This window comes from Heloderma suspectum, chromosome 7 (assembly GCF_057233095.1).
Source record: "Heloderma suspectum isolate Gila_16-S chromosome 7, 16-S_ref, whole genome shotgun sequence".
NCBI classification, from domain to species: Eukaryota; Metazoa; Chordata; class Lepidosauria; order Squamata; family Helodermatidae; genus Heloderma; species Heloderma suspectum.
The window spans coordinates 4751129-4767661 of record NC_139464.1 but is presented as its reverse complement, the minus strand read 5'-3'; the positions used below and the strand labels follow the sequence as shown (position 1 = coordinate 4767661).

The following is a 16533-nucleotide window of genomic DNA, read 5'->3' as shown; positions in this document are numbered from 1 at the left end:
TCTCTTTGAGAAATCGTGGAGGACGGGGGAAGTGCCAGATGACTGGAGGAGGGCTAACCTTGTCCCTATCTTCAGAAAGGGTAAAAAGGAGGAACCTGGGAACTACAGACCAGTCAGTCTGACATCAATCCCTGGGAAAATTCTGGAGCAGATCATAAAGCAATCCATCTGGAAGCACCTTGACAACAATGCCGTGATTACTTGAAGCCAACATGGATTTGTCAAAAACAAGTCCTGCCAGACAAATCTGATCTCATTTTTTGATCAAGTCACCTCCCTTGTAGACCGTGGGAATGCTATAGACATCATATACCTCGACTTCAGCAAAGCTTTCGACAAAGTGCCCCATGATATCCTGATGAGCAAACTAGCTCAAAGTGGGATAGATGAAACAACGATCCGGTGGATCCACAGTTGGCTACAGAATCGGACTCAAAGAGTGCTTATCAATGGGACCTTCTCAAACTGGGGAGAGGTAACGAGTGGGGTACCGCAGGGCTCAGTCCTGGGCCCAGTGCTCTTCAACATTTTTATTAATGACTTGGAGGAGCAGGTGCAGGGAATGCTGATCAGATTTGCAGATGACACAAAATTGGGAGGGATAGCTAATACTTTGGAAGACAGAAACAAAATTCAAAGTGATCTTGATAGACTGGAGCGCTGGGCAGAAAACAACAGAATGACATTTAATAGGGACAAATGCCAAGTTCTGCACCTAGGAAAAAGAAACCAAATGCACAGTTACAAGATGGGGGATACGTGGCTCAACCACACTACAAGCGAGAAGGATCTTGGAATTGTTGTCGATCACAAGCTGAACATGAGCCCACATTGTGATGTGGCTGCAAAAAAGGCCAATGCTCTTTTGGGCTGCATTAATAGAAGCATAGTTTCCAAATCCCGGGAAGTACTAGTTCCCCTCTACTCAGCACTGGTGAGGCCTCATCTGGAGTACTGTGTCCAGTTCTGGGCACCGCACTTTCAGAAGGATGCAGACAAACTGGAGCGGGTTCAGAGGAGGGCAACAAAGATGATCAGGGGACTGGAAACAAAGCCCTATGAAGAGAGACTGAAAGAACTGGGCATGTTTAGCCTTGAGAAGAGAAGACTGAGGGGAGATATGACAGCACTCTTCAAGTACTTGAAAGGTTGTCACAGAGAAGAAGGCCAGGATCTCTTCTTGATCATCCCAGAGTGTGATCATCCCAGAGTGCAGGACACGGAATAATGGGCTCAAGTTACAGGAAGCCAGATTCCGGCTGAACATCAGGAAAAACGTCCTGACTGTAAGAGCAATACGACAATGGAACCAATTACCTGGGGAGGTGGTGGGCTCTCCCACACTGGAGGCCTTCAAGACGAGGCTGGACAGCCATTTGTCAGGGATGCTCTGACTTGGATTCCTGCATTGAGCAGGGGATTGGACTCGATGGCCTTGTAGGCCCCTTCCAACCCTACTATTCTATGATTCTATGAATATGCAGATGACACGCAGCTCTACCTCTCGTTCAAATCTTCACCAAGGTTGGCCGTAGAATCCCCGTCCAAATGTCTAGAGACAGTGAGTGGCTGGATGGGGAGGAATAAGCTGAAGCTGAACCCTGACAAGACCGAAGTACTTTTGGTGGGAGACAAGAGGAGGCTGGAGGATGTTGAGCTGGTGTTGAATGGGGTACGGCTACCCTTGAAAGACCAGGTACGCAGCCTGGGGGTCATTTTGGACTCCCAGCTGTCCATGGAGGCTCAGGTGTCAGCTGTGAGCCGGACAGCGCTGTATCAACTCCATCTGATACTGCGGCTGCGCCCCTTCCTTCCTGACCATCTGCTCCCATCGGTAGTACATGCCCTGGTCTCCTCTCGTTTAGACTACTGTAATGCGCTCTACGTGGGGTTACCCTTGAAGATGGTTCGGAAGCTGCAGCTGGTACAGAACGCGGCAGCTCGCCTGATTAAAGGCAGCTGCCGGTGAGATCACATCACTCCAGTGCTGAAGGATTTGCACTGGTTACCAGTTGTTTTCCAGGCCAAATTCAAGGTGTTGGTTTTGACCTTTAAAACCCTATATGGTTCCAGCCCAGCATATCTCAAGGAGCGCCTCCAGGAACACCAGACAGGCCGCTTAATAAGATCAGCCTCGGATGGCCTTCTCTCTGTTCCATCAGCCAGGACAGCTAGACTGGTGGGGACGAGGGAGAGGGCCTTTTCTGTGGTGGCCCCTACTCTGCCGAACTCCCTCCCTAGGGAACTCCGCCATGCCCCCTCTTTAATGAGCTTCTGCCGTGCATTAAAAACGTGGTTGTTCAGGCAGGCATTTGGGGTGGGTTAGGGTATTTTAGAAAATGTTTTTATTGTAGAATTTTATTGTTTTAAACTGTTTTATTATACACTGTACATCGCCCAGAGTGGCTGGGTGACCAGCCAGATGGGCGATTAATAAATTTAATAATAAATAAAAATAAAATAAAGATTAAAGCCTCCGCATAATTCTTATGGATTTTTGTTAGTTTATTTGCATGGTAGTATAAGGCATTTTGGCAAGAATGGAGATGTTTCCAGCAGCAATGCCCTGAGCTGCCCCACTGCTCAAGACACAGAGCCGGCGGTAGCTCTGATTGCCACTAAGACACAGGAAGCCTAGGAAAGCAGGAGCCAAAGCAGAAGAAAGCTGTGGGCCAAGTGAGACTGGGGGACTTAGGAGTGGCCTGGAGGAATCTGGGGAATGGGAATTCAAAGAGAATGGGCAGAGGAAACTGCAGAGGTGAGGCATACTGATTTGAAACAGCATGCCAAATCTTGGGCTGTAGGCCTGAGTCATTGATACAGGACTTTCCATGTGCCAAATTGTTTGCACATTTTCTTTTCTTCACTTTTCACAATAACTTATGGTTTTGTAGGAGAGAACAGGCTGAGACTGAGCCTTGACCAACTGCACCCACTCTGTTCATGGCTAGGGTACAATCTGAATTCTGGCTCAACTCCAGTACTGCATCCAATAAGCTCTCACTGATAGGTACAGTAAAAAAAAGGTAAAGGTGTCCCCAACCAGTCGTGTCCGACTCTGGGGTGCGGTGCTCATCCCCGTTTCTAAGCCGAAGAGCCAGCGCTGTCCGAAGACGCTTCCGTGGTCATGTGGCCGGCATGACTGAACACCGAGGTGCACGGAACGCTGTTACCTTTCCCGCCAAGGCGGTACCTATTTATCTACTTGCAATTTCTTGCTTTCGAACTGCTAGGTTGGCAGAAGCTGGGACTGAAAGGAAGGTAAGCAAAGCACCATTCAGTGTTTGTAGGTACATTAGTGGGCTTCATAACCATGCATATAACATGAAACCTGCACTGCCCTGAAAAGGAAACACATCAATACTGAATGAGATCTTCTTTCTGTACTTTAGGATTTGAAGTTACACTGCAGTTTTAAGGTCTGGTTTCAGATTACACCCCTGTAGATCGGTTACTCCGAAGTCTGAAAGGCAGGCTACTCTTTGTGTATTAAATTTGCCCATCCTTCCTTGTACCTGCAGAGGGCTCATGGTCACTCTTGAAGTATGAAGACTCAGCTGATTTAGAGGGAGCCCGCCCCACTTGCCAGATCCCCAGGGACTGTTGCCTCAAAGTGAAACATCACACAAGGCACAGAGCTGGAGTTTCATGTGGAGCAACTGCAGATGGAACTTAAAGAGTCTCTCAATATCAGGACTATCTGTTAATTACTCATCATTTTGCTGTATCATCTGACAATATTGACTTCCCTTCTGAGAATGATAGTAAAGCAGAACACACATCTGGGATGGCGCTGGAGGGAGGACTATATTCTCAGTAGTCACCTGCCTTCAAGATACAGCAAGATGTTTCCAGTAGCCAGAGGTAGGACTCTAATGCTATACGTAACTCCTTGTCCCTCCCAATGGACAGCCTGACAAAAACCAATTATGCAAGAGTAAGAAAATACAGACATTTGCCTGATAGCTACAAGTCACAGAATCCAGCTTTGTCATGGAATTATTCTGGTAATTGTGAAGGATTTTTTTTTAAAGTACAGAATACACAGTACAGCACTGGGAAAGAAAATGTCAAGAAAGGGATGACTCAGTACTAAACTACTGCCCATGCCGATACACCACCTTTCCCCCACCCCGTTGCCCTCCAAACGTTTTGGACTATAATGCCTAGCATTCCCGACCATTGGCCATGCTGGCTGGGGTTGATGGGAATTGAAGTCAAAAATGTTTGGAGGGCATCAGGTTGGGTAAGTTGTGCTACACTAAGGTTATGCTCAAAATCCTACAAGCTAGGCTTCAGCAATATGTGAACCAAGAACTACCGGAAGTACAAGCTGGGTTTTGAAGAGGCAGAGGAACTAGAGCTCAAATCGCCAACATTCGCTGCATCATGGAGAAAGCAAGAGAATTCCAGAAAAACGTCTATTTCTGCTTCATTGACTACGCTAAAGCCTTTGATTGTGTGGATCACAACAAACTGTGGCAAATTCTTAAAGAGATGGGAGTACCAGACCACCTTACCTGTCTCTTGAGAAACCTGTATGAGGGTCAAGAAGCAACAGTAAGAACCGGACATGGAACAACCGAGTGGTTCAAAATTGGGAAAGGAGTACGACAAGGCTGCATATTGTCGCCCTGCTTATTTTACTTATATGCAGAGTACATCATGAGAAACACCGGGTTGGATGAATCACAGGTTGGAATTAAGATTGCCGGGAGAATGATCAACAACCTCAGATACGCAGACGATACCACCCTAATGGCAGAAAGCGAAGAGGATCTCAAGAGCCTCTTGTTGAGGGTGAAAGAGGAGAGTGCAAAAGCTGGTTTGAAACTCAACATTAAAAAAACGAAGATCATGGCATCTGGCCTCATCACTTCCTGGCATATAGAAGGGGAAGAAATGGAAGCAGTGACAGATTGTATTTTCTTGGGCTCCAAGATCACCGCAGACGGTGACTGTAGCCATGAAATTAAAAGACGCTTGCTCCTTGGGAGGAAAGCTATGGCCAACCTAGACAGAATAGTAAGAAGCAGAGACATCACCTTGCCAACAAAGGTTCATATAATCAAAGCTATGGTTTTCCCAGTAGTAACGTATGGCTGTGAGAGCTGGACTATAAGGAAGGCTGAGCGCTGAAGAATTGATGCATTTGAACTGTGGTGCTGGAGGAGACTCTTATGAGTCCCATGGGCTGCAAGGAGGTCAAATCAGTCAATCCTAAAGGAAACCAACCCTGACTGCTCATTGGAAGGACAGACACTGAAGCTGAAGCTCAAATATTTTGGTCACCTAATGCAAAGAGAAAACTCCCTGGAAAAGACCCTGATGCTGGGAAAGATTGAAGGCAAAAGGAGAAGGTGACGGCAGAGGATGAGATGGCTAGGTAGCATCACCGTTGCAATGAATATGAACTTGAGCACACTCCGGGAGAGAGCGGAGGACAGGAAGGCCTGGCGTGCTATGGTCCATGGGGTCACGAAGAGTCGGACACGACTTAACGACTGAACAACAACAACAATATACATCTGCTGCATGAGCATAACATGTGTGCTCATGTAGCCCTCAAAAAGAAATCCATCCTCTTGTCTCCATTCTAACATCAACCCCCATTTCAGAAAACAGGACCTAAAGGCCCAATCAAGGCTCTTTAAACTGCAGCACTTGTTTTTGTGACCCTACTTTCCAACATCAGTAAAAACTCGCCACCACATGTTTTGGGGGGGGGGGGCTGCCAGACATCGAACACCCTGACTTCACAGCCATACCAGTGACATATATATTCATACTTCAAGTAACAAGTTTCACTCAAGTCAAAATGGCTGCTCAGATGATGGGTGGATTTCAAACAATTTATGAAAACTGACAAGAGTGGAAGTGAGAAAGGGAGCAACACTAATGTGAATACACTTTCATTTGGGGGAACGGGTTGGTTATTTTGTGCATGAGCACTCAGTACCATAATTTCATCTGCAAGACAGAGACATGCGGACTGCAATTTGTTCTTTGGACAGAAACAGTTTCCAGAGGACGCTTACATCTGTGACAAATCAGTTCACACCAAGTACCCTGAACCAGTGGAAGAGTAATCTGAAGTCTGAGAGCTTCGGCTATTGGGTGGTATAGAAATGAAATGAATAAATAAATAAATAATCCCCCCCATGTGACTCTAATTCCTCTTCCATTCTAACAGAGGTGGAGGCATCTGTTTCTTCAACAGTAGCTGTGCCTTCTCAGATGAAGAGCCTGGTAGAATAGAATAGAATAGAATAGTAGGGTTGGAAGGGGCCTACAAGGCCATCGAGTCCAACCCCCTGCTCAATGCAGGAATCCAAATCAGAGCATCCCTGACAAATGGCTGTCCAGCCTCGTCTTGAAGGCCTCCAGTGTGGGAGAGCCCACCACCTCCCCAGGTAATTGGTTCCATTGTCATATTGCTCTTACAGTCAGGAAGTTTTTCCTGATGTTCAGCCGGAATCTGGCTTCCTGTAACTTGAGCCCATTATTCTGTGTCCTGCACTCTGGGATGATCAAGAAGAGATCCTGGCCTTCTTCTCTGTGAAAACCTTTCAAGTACTTGAAGAGTGCTATCATATCTCCCCTCAGTCTTCTCTTCTCAAGGCTAAACATGCCCAGTTCTTTCAGTCTCTCTTCATAGGGCTTTGTTTCCAGTCCCCTGATCATCTTTGTTGCCCTCCTCTGAACCCTCTCCAGTTTGTCTGCATCCTTCTTAAAGTGTGGTGCCCAGAACTGGACACAGTACTCCAGATGAGGCCTAACCAGTGCTGAGTAGAGGGGAACTAGTACTTCCCAGGATTTGGAAGTGATGCTTCTATGAATGCAGCCCAAAAGAGCATTGGCCTTTTTTGCAGCCACATCACATTGTTGGCTCATATTCAGCTTGTGATCGACAACAATTCCAAGATCCTTCTCGCTTGTAGTGTGGTTGAGCCATGTATCCCCCATCTTGTAACTGTGCATTTGGTTTCTTTTTCTTAGGTGCAGAACTTGGCATTTGTCCCTATTAAATGTCATTCTGTTGTTTTCTGCCCAGCGCTCCAGTCTATCCAGATCACTTTGAATTTTGTTTCTGTCTTCCAAAGTATTAGCTATCCCTCCCAATTTTGTGTCATCTGCAAATTTGATCAGCATTCCCTGCACCTCCTCCTCCAAGTCATTAATAAAAATGTTGAAGAGCACTGGTAGGTGGCACGCACAGCATGCTCACAAGGCATCTGCTGTCAGTGGAATGTATTCAATTGATTTCACAGGAGAGATCAACACATCCCTCTTTTACTTCACTGTTGCAGTCATACATCAATACAGAGTACCAACTGACATTGCTTAAAACACCGCTCCAGCTTTCTGCCTTTTGATGCTGAAAGTGAGCTGTGTCTGCAAAATCTGGGAAACCTGACCCCACATCCTGACTTATGCTACTATTTTCCCTTTTCTGTCAAAGGAAGCAGTTTCACAACTAGGGAATACCTGAAAAGCAGCATTGCCTTGGTCTCAACAAGTTTCATGGCAACATTATGACCAGCTCTGTATCTGAAGTTCTTCATACATGCTGGTCAGGAGCTTGTTGCAGCTATGCTTTGAAATCATCTCTGCAAGAAAGCAGATCAGTTCAATGTTGTTTTCATCAGCTCTAAAGAACCCATGTCTGTTGGGGAGCAGTTGTGCTGAAAGTTGTTTTGAGAGACCTCTCTCTCTATTCTCTCACTCATTTCTCTTCAGGATGTCTTATTGATATACATTCTACACAACTGTCAGGATGTGTGGCAAGAAAAACAATTAAGCTTATTATGAAAACATTGAGCAGCAGTACCAGTGTTGAGCATATTTTGCATGTGCAGGTTTTGGAAAAGCACTCTGAACAGCTGTCCAGCGCGTAAGGAGGAAATTAATTTGCAACCAGTACACAACTTAAGCAAATTAAATGTATTACTGTAAATCTACCCATCACTTGAGTGGCCATTTTGGGAAACAGTTGCCCTTGCCAAATTCAAGTTGGTCCAATACCCTATTTTAATCACTACAAATGCTACTTTTGTCCCAAATGTCATACTTGTATTCTGAAGTGTCTTCCCACCGTAACTAGTAAGCTATTTGAGATGGAGATATTGGCAGCTAGTTGTTCGCCACAGCCTACATGCATTTCTAACAAAAATAACTGCCTACTTGGAAGGGGGCCACAGCAGGAGTTAATCAACTTCCCTTCTGGATGCACTGTCTGCATAGAACCTCTCCCCAAAATATCGTACTGAGAGGACTGACATTTTAAAAGCAGTTTCTACTAGTAGCTTATTTTAAAAACAACATAGTTTTGAAGAAAAATGGCCTGGGCTGTTAAGGAAAAGGAGACTGGAATACAAAGTAGCTCTTTGTTTTAAATATGTTAAGTGGCTGCTGAATTTTGGCATAGAAAATAAGTTTCATTAGTAAGCACCTTGAGCTGTTTGCCCAAAGGTTGCGTTACTGCCGTGAATCAAAACCAATTTCAAATAATTGGCACCTCTCAAAGGCCAAACACCTGACAGTCAAATACTGAAAGAACAGAGCAGTGGGTGAAAGGAGCCCAGTTCTCCCCCTTATCAGACATCAGGCACTGACCTCTGACACTGAAGGACAAGGGAAGAGGGGAAGCTGATAGCATAGCTGGGAGCTGCAACGAAAGGCTTGAGTTTTTAAAAAAATGCCTTGCATTTTTTTTTACTTAAAAATAATCAGGGCCAGGTTCAGATCTCTCTCTTCAGTAATATGTTCCAGAGTACAGGGGACTACCACGAAGGAGGACCTGTCTCAAGTTCTTGCCAATTTGGCTTCTTGTTAGGGTGAGATCATTGGCAGAGCCTTACTCTTCCTTTCTTAACAGAAGGGAAGGCTGATATGAAGGTTGATGCTCGTGAGATACTTTGGGTCTACGCTCTTCCCAGTAGTACGCAACCAACCTTAAGAATCCTTAATCATGACTATATTTGATAATAAAAGTAGTTGTTGGATACCAATGGAACAGCATACCACCATAGTTGTGATAAAGAACTTCCCTGTGGCCTTCTGAAGATTTGTAAACACAGACATCTCTGTGTATGATCCCTAATCCTGTGCTGCACCCCCATGAACAATGTATTTGATTTGTTTCCTGCCTTTCTACCAAAAACCCCCTCAATTTCCTTGTTCTCCACCCCTAACTCCAGGTTTGGAGCTTGAGACAGGCAGGGTTCCCACCATTGTACCGGGCGTCAAAAGCCCAGTCCAGCTGTAGGGATGATTCCCACCCCAGCCCAGCTCCAAATCTGGAGCTGTGGAAATGGAATAGGGGTTTGTTTTGGTGCTAGACAGCAGAGGTACATGGAGTACCTCTGCCACCTATTGCCCCAACAGCCAGCTCTATCTTCCTTTCCAGCTTGAAGCTGTAGGGATGGAGATTTTCTCTGGAGTTGCATTGCACTCACAGAAGTTCAACACAACTACAGAGGCGGGTGGGTGGGGTGTCTCTGCTCCCTCCCTAACTCAGAGCTAGGGAAGAAGGTGGCATCATAGCAGAGATGGCAAGGAGAATGGGAAACATGTTATCATACACATTCAGTTGTGAAAGCCAAGATTAGCTGTAGCTTTCCTCAAGTGCACACTGAATGGCAAACAAAGGTTTGTCACTGCACACCTCATAAAATGGTCCTAAGGGATGTTCTCACCAAGCAGCTCCCTCTAATAATTGCTAATCACCACCCTTGTAGCACATGCCCCATATCTGGTTCTAACTAGCAACCCCTAATCTATTGCAAAATGGTTGAAACCTGTGTAAAAGCACACATTATGCCTGATTATTTCAGGCATTATTTCAGCCCAACTACACTTAATACTTGCTATTGGGAGAGAAAGCATTTGGAATCAGATATACAAACACAACCTAAGATCAGCAGTCAGACAACACTGGGCTAGATAATCCAGAGGTCTCACTTGGTAAAATGCAGCTTCATGTATATGTTCAGGAATTCACTGGTTGGTTCAGGGCTGAAGCAATCCCTGAATTCTATTCAGTTCACAGATTCTTACAGATGTAGAAACTTGTGGATTCAGCATTGTCTTGCCCTATCTTCACCTTTCCGCTGCCAGCCTCTACAATTTGTGCTGGTACAGTGGTGAGAGTTTAGAACATTATGCTGGATCACCACACTCTGACTCAATGGTTGCCCCACCGGAGCAGGAAACAGTGGTTCAAGCTGCCAGTGACGAAATGTTTGCAAAAGTAAAACACAAAGCATAATCACACGTTTCCCACAAAGGGAGATAGAGTAAGACAAGTATTATGGTTGGCTGGAGCACTGAGAATACTGATGAAAAGCAAACATGTAGCCCCTCTAGCTAACATACTCAATGATACAAACCATAACAGAAGAAAGAAGCTGTAGAGATTAAAAGATTATGTGGGTAGAAATCATCTCCCTGTTTTCTGAAAGCAGTGCTTATACAACAATATTATGATTAAAGTAGGTAGGCGGACCTTTGATTTGAAAACATTTCTCCTGCAATCTTAATTAAACAATTCCTTTTTCAATGTAACATAATAATGGCCAATAACGATCCACTATTTTTCTCACCAGTACCCTCATTTACCACAGTACCAGAGGACTTTCACTTTAATCACAAAATATTCAGTTGATTTTTCCCCATACTCTCCAAAACAGAATTAGAACTGTTTCTCCATCTCTCCACATAGAGCTGTCCCTCTACATACTTTATTATGTAATTACATACTTACTGTGGACAGATACTTGTGTTAAAATCAATTATTATTTATTTATTGGTTAGATTTGTATCTCCATGGAGTTCATAGCAGTGTTTAACATCACAACATTCCTGTGAGGTAGGTGTCTTGCTCAACCAGTGGGTTTTTTAGAAAACTGAGCTGGGATCTGAACATGTGTTTTTCTTGTCCAAACCCAACACTGTAATTCAGAAGTGGAAAACCTATAGCCCTCCAGAAGTTGTTAGACAGACTCTGAGTTCCATCATTCCCAGACACCATGGCAAATGGTGATGGGAACAGTCCAATATCAGTTGGAAAGCCACAGGCTCCCCATGCCTGATGTACTCTTTACATCACATTGTCTCTCTTCTCACACCGCATTTATGTTGACCTGACAACACAACAGCCCACCGTGGCTTAATTTACCTGTGGGGGCTGTCATGTGCCGGGCACCATTTTTACATGGCACCTGGCTTGTCATGTCATGCAAACCCAGGTGACAGGGGTTGTCTCATGGTTAGACAACCTTCAAATAACCCATTGCTTGTTTTAGGGTTATTTGAGGGTTAAACAAACCCTGCCACCTGGGTTTGCATGACACAAGCCACGCGCCCATGGGCACCATACAAAAATGGCACCATGGACACCTAGCACAGTACAACAGCCCCCGCAGGTAAATTAAGCCACGGTGGGCTGTCATGTTGTGTGAATCAGGTAATTGTGTGCCAAAACATTTGCTTGAAAATATTTACTTGTGCAATCATTAGAGGCGGCTTTGCTGGTTGTACCACGATCTGCAAATTGCCATCTTGCAGCACCCCAGAAGTAGGCCTTCTCTATGGTGGCACCCACCTTATGGAACGCCTTCCCCACTGGTATTTGGGAGGTACCAACTGTGGCATGCTTTAGGTGCCAATTAAAGACCCGTCTCTTTAACCAATCCTTCCCTGATAGATTGTGCTGCTCAGTTTGTTAATTATGGTGTTGAGAATACTAGATTTTAATATTTTTATAAATGTTTTATATACATGATTTTGTATTTGTTATGATTTTAATCCTTCTTTGTAAACCACTTAGATATATTTTTGTAAAAATATAGTGAGCGGAATATAATTTAAATAAAATAATGAAGTTATTCAAACATATAGCATATACACATTTGTTACATGTTTTGGGGAGGTGGGGGGAGAAGTCAGTAATTTTTGGTAAGGAACAATATGACAGCAAGAGGAAAGGTATGTGAAAACACAGAAGGCAGGAGTGGTATACAGGCTGGGTGATCATGACTAGTGATTAAGGCTGCAGTCCTAAAAGCACCTACTAGGGATTAGGTACTAGTGACCTCAGTGAGACTTACTTCTGAGTAAACTGCTTATGATTTTGCTACATGGGCCATTTCACAGACCTCACTTTATAGTCACTTCCTTGCAGGAAATGTGTCATGTCTGAAGCACTCCTAAAGAGCAGTAGAGATAGGGAACAGAACTTCTGTGCCTGCTATATATAGTGAAACCTTGTGAAATATTACCATTTAAAAATATTAAAGAAATATTAACATTTGTCAGACAAACTCAGGTAAAAAAAAATTCCTTGTGATATCAGTGAAAATGAACTCCCCTGGATCCAGATAATACTCTCTAAAGGACTTATCTGCATATCAAAGTAATCCATTTTAAAACCAGTTTTACTGCCATTGTTCCCCTCTGAGTAATGTGTGGGGAAGGGGGAGGTTGCAATTTTATTAGGGATCATTCTTTGCATTTTCATACAATGGGAAAACTGGGAGCCATTGACAATTGACCCAGCATATATTTGCTGTGCAGCTGGCTAGTGCTTATACCCCCATACCTTTTATGCCAGACAAAATGGGCATTTTTAACCAAAGTGTCTCACACATCCAGTATCTACATAAGTCTCTTGTCCCGAGGAGCATACAACTCCCAAAATATAGGTACCCAGAGGCTAACTGCATTGCTTTCAAACAACATGCACAACAGCTGCTGCCTTATATTCCTAATCCTAACTATATTAAATGGGCTAAATTCTACTCAGATCCACTGGGCTTGCTCCCACATAATGGGGTAGGACTGGGGAGTTAGCCACTGTCACCCACTCTCCTCCCGCATACAAGGTTTCCTCAGCCCCACATAGTTCAAAGCCTAGCCCGGATTAGATAAAAGCAACTCCACCACACCCAGTCTCTATTGATATGCAAAGGGACAGGGAGTCAGTACTTCCCCTGACAAGCAGTTCCAGTATTCATTTACCCTCAGTACTTTATCAAATTCTGAGTCTTGGCTGATTCTTACAGACTTGTACTTTGAAAAGAGTGACAATAAGCAAGACCTCTGTCTCTTCCTACATAATGTGTTTCCATGAGCATCCATGACACACCAGGTAGGGAAAGGCAAAAACCTAGGAGCCATTTCACACACTCTGCCCAGAGATTTTGGAGGGGGGAGGGGGCAAACAAGAATGATAATCTATAGGAAAAAGATGGAGTAGTCCCTTTTTAAAAAGCACTTGCAAAACATTAAAAGCACAAATTGAAGGCATCTCCAACCCAGTGGGCCCAGGTCTAGAGATGCAGGGTGCTTTAGGCTGTACTGGCCCCAGCTGATCCTATGACAGATAGAGACCAGTGCAGGCAATGAAGAAGATTGCCCAAGGAAAGACTTCTCCAACCTGGTACCTTCCAGGTGTTTCAGAGTTCAACTCCCAAAATTCCTTACCATGACAGGTGGTGCTAGGGAGTTGAAGTCCAAACATCTGGAGAGCTTGAGGTTGGGGAAAGCTATCCTAGGGCCTTTTCCAATATTATGCTCTATAATAATATTGCATCGCATTATTGTAATGCGATGTAAATGTGCCATATGATAAATAATAATAATCCCACTACAGTGACTGTGCTCTATGCATCTGCATTGCCATCAAGAACAAGTACAATCAGGTACTAACTCTGTTTACTTCTGGACTATCCAAAGCAGAATGGACCAGGAACTTGGGAGTGCCTCTCCCCATACACAGCAATGGATTCAAGGGGGAAGAGATCAGTTAGCAACTACACTCTCTTTATGGACAGATGTCAGGCACTAAGTCTCTACCATGCCATTCTCTTACCAGATGCAATTTCTGCCATGTTCCTTTCACCTCTTCCTTTCAGTACTATAACAAGGAATGTTAGGGAATCAAATCAGTCCAAGAGCTAGAGCTGTCTTAAGATCTGCCTGTTCCCTTTTTATGAATACACATTTGCTTTCTTCTTACAAGAATATAAGAATCCTCACCCCAGAGAGGTCTGCCTTTCTTAAGACAAACGAGTCTCTTCCTTCCATACTGGCAACCCTTAGAAAATCAGGAATAAAAAAAGACCCCACAGTAGATACAGGTAGAGACCCTGAAGAGGTTAGGTACCTCCCCTGTTTTTATCTATAGGTCCCTTCTGCACTTTCTCAAGGATTCAGGATGGGTATATGTAAGTATTAAAAGATACAACTCTGTATGAAACCACAGCCAGAAAGGCATTAAATGATTATTTTTCCCTTACTGATATGCAAGAACGTTTCCTGCCAAATGGAATCCTAAGAGATCAAGTGGGGTCACCAAAATAAATAAATGCTTGGGAAGGTCGTTCAGAGAGATTTAGGGTGCAATCCTACGCACGGCTGGCTGGGGAATGCTGGAACTTTTTTGTCTAAACATGCATAGGATTGCACCCTCAGGAACCCCAACAATGGAGATTGGGGGAGTTGGGGCCTTGGCTACAGTATGTATATGGTGCTCTCCCCCCAGAATCTGGTGCCTCCCGTGTTAGGGATTACTTTCTACCAGTAGATTATTTCGTTACCGAGGGTATTTTTGCTTTCGATTTCTGAAGCACTCTTAAAATAAGACAGCAAATCCCTATATTCATAAAAAGGGAGTGGATAGATTCTTAAAGCCTGCTCCAGCTCCTGGGACGGGCTGATTTCCTGGCTTCCCCCGAGTTCTTACCCGTTCTATTTCCCCTTTTCCTTAAAGCAAAACGCCACCCCACCCCCCGAAAAAGTCACATTCACTGGGGGGGGGGGCGATATTTGTTTAAATTTAATTGTCCCGGTGTTAAATCAGGGAACGATTCTATCGTCCCACATCCAAGGGAGGAGGAGGAGGAAGGCGGCGACCCCATTTTGACACTGCCATGTGTGTGTTCGGTGAAAAGCGGGGCGGGGGGAGCGGAGGATCCACGGAAAAGGCGCGCGCGCCACCCGCCTTTCTCCCGCCCGGATTAAGAAACACGTAAATGGGGCTCGACCCCAAGATACGGCCTACGGGGGGGATATACGGAAGGAGCCCTCCCCAGGGGCAACACCTGCCCCCCCTCGCCGCAGAAAGGGGCAACGATCTCGCCCTTCTCCCCCGCCCCGAATGCCGGAATGGCGCTTTCCTCCTCGCCCTCCCCCCGGCTCACGGCCGCCAGAAAGCGGGCTCGCCGCCGCCTTCCCCCGCGCCCCGGGCTCCCGCATTAGCCGCCCCCGGGCCCGCAGACGGCGGGGCCTGGCGCGGCCTGGGCGGGCCCGGAGGGGGGGCGCGCGCGGGCTGAGGCGTCCGAGGCGCCGGCGCGGGGGAGGAGGAGGGCGAGGAGGTGCGGGGCCCCCGCGTTGCTGCGGCTGCGCCGGGTCTGGTGCGAGACGAGTGAGGAGCTGCTGGGAGATTGCGCGGTAGGACACTCACCTCAGAGCGGCTGCGCTGCAGCGGGCCTGCGCCGTGGAGCCGCCGGGAGGCTGCGAGAGACGACGCGGCGGCGGTGAGGCGGCGGCGGCGGCGGCGGGCGGGAGGCAGAGCGGGCGGCGGCGGCGGCGCTGCTGCTGCTTCCTCGGCTGCTGGGCGCGGGAGACCCGGACACGCGGGGGGCAGAGCGAGGGAGGGGAAGGGCAGAGACGGGCGGGGCGCGCGCCCCTCTCGGGCCTGCCGCGGCCTGGCCGAGGGAAGCGGCGCGGCGCTGAGGGGGCCCGGCTGAGGCGGTGGCGAGAGCGGGAAAGGCAGAGGGACGCGCGCCTCGACACGGGCCTGCCACTGGCGGGCGGGCGGCACTCGAGTCCAGCGGCGGCGGCAGCAGCAGCACCAGGCCGAGGGGGGGAGGGGAGGACGCACGGCGTGAGGGGAGCCGCTGCGCCGCCATGATGGGGAGGGCGAGGATAACTTGACACGCTTCCCGCACACCCCAAAAACACCGCCCGGGTTTGGCTTTTTGCGGTGAGGTGGAAGCAGCAAACATCGAGAAGTGGGGAAGAGGGCGAGCACGAGCAGCATGGATTGGGAGGGTAGGTTGGGGGTGCTGTGTTGGGGCCGGGCGCCATTTGTGGAAGGTCGTCTTGCCGAGGTGCTCTTGCGAGGTGTTTAGTGGCCGCCATACTGGGAAGGTCGCGGACCGTTCTGAGCAGGAATCGAGGACGGGGCAAGAGCCTTGTGTTGCGCAGAGTGACAGGCGGCAGCATTGCAACCGAAACTCCGCACGACTTGAGTTCGGTCCCAGCGGAAGCTGGGTCCCAGGTAACTGGCTCCGGTCGACTCAGCCCTGCATCCTTCCGAGGTCGGTAAAACGAGTACCCAGCTTGGTGGGGGAAAGGTGGTCACGACTGGGGAAGGCAATGGCAAACCACCCCGCTGTAGTCGGCCAGGAAAACGCCAGCGCAAGCGGCGTCCCTCTAGGAGTCAGCAATGACTCGGTGCTTGCACAGGAGGCACCATTCCTTTCCTTTCCAGGGTGGGGCACCATGTTGGGAAGGTTGGGCGGTTCT

General features: G+C 46.9%; 1 protein-coding gene across 16 annotated transcripts in view; it reads right to left on the bottom strand.

The window, feature by feature from the left end:
- Nucleotides 1–15871, bottom strand: part of NRF1 (nuclear respiratory factor 1) — a 78863-nt gene extending 62992 nt beyond the window's left edge. For 5 of the 16 annotated variants that reach the window (XR_014784212.1, XM_084808944.1, XM_084808935.1 and 2 more), the window contains exon 1: nucleotides 15467–15824. The gene's annotated coding sequence lies outside the window, so the exon portion shown is untranslated. Of the gene's footprint in view, nucleotides 1–7488; nucleotides 7611–9963; nucleotides 9993–15466 lie in introns of those variants that run through there. The other 11 variants (XM_084808948.1, XM_084808942.1, XM_084808951.1 and 8 more) reach the window with 11 other exon arrangements.
- Nucleotides 15872–16533: the final 662 nt, after the last annotated feature.